This window comes from Sinocyclocheilus anshuiensis, unplaced genomic scaffold, assembly GCF_001515605.1.
Source record: "Sinocyclocheilus anshuiensis isolate Anshui unplaced genomic scaffold, SAMN03320099.WGS_v1.1 scaffold2725, whole genome shotgun sequence".
Lineage (NCBI taxonomy): Eukaryota > Metazoa > Chordata > Actinopteri > Cypriniformes > Cyprinidae > Sinocyclocheilus > Sinocyclocheilus anshuiensis.
The window spans coordinates 61,966-62,843 of NW_015549721.1; positions in this window are offsets into that span (position 1 = coordinate 61,966).

Sequence of the window (878 nt, forward strand, 5' to 3'; positions counted from 1 at the left end):
AATTATTTATTTATTAATCGTAATACAGTGCTGACTTTGTTGCATATTTGACTGCATAAATTGTTTGCTTTTGTCTTCTGTCCTATTACATTATAGTTATACTTTTATAATGGCTATTATTGTTCATTAAAACTGACATTAACAAAAAAGGCAGAGTTGAGCTTGTCATATTTCATTTTATTATACATTCAGTGAAGGTAATCAGAGTATATGTGCACATATTACCTAAACCACATATTAATATGTTTTATATTCTTTAAATGAAAACGAAAAGGGTTGTGTTTTATATTTTGAAGAAAACAAAAAGGTAGTGGTGTTTGATATAATTTTGTTTTATTGTAATGCGTGTACGTTTTTGTGGCTACTAATATTTTAAATGAAACAGAAAAGAGGCAATGCTGTTTGATATATTTCGTTTCACTGTAATGTATGTAGCCTACGTTCACCGAACTACATTTTTGCGGCTATTAATATGTTTAAAGGAAAACAAAAAGAGGAAGTGGTGTTTGATATCATATTTTGTCGTATTCGGGAGTTCGCACTTCCGAGTCGAACTTGAGAAGTCTGAACTACCGAGGACGCAAGTCCGAACTTTGCGTACTTTGTATTGAGAAACGGCCTTGCACTCTCAGACACTTGCGCTTCCACTAGTGACATCACTTGCAGTCTTTTTAATTTTTTTATTTTGTTCTATTTATTGATTACTTCTTGTTTGAATCGCTCAACATTTTACAACAGTAGCCAGGTGGTGAAGACAAGAAAAAATGAAATAAATTAAGAAGTCACTTACAATCTTCACTTGCACTCTCCGCTACCTGCGACGTCACTTGCAATCGACACAAATCGTGCATGTTGCCAATGGAGACAAGACGCTGTGG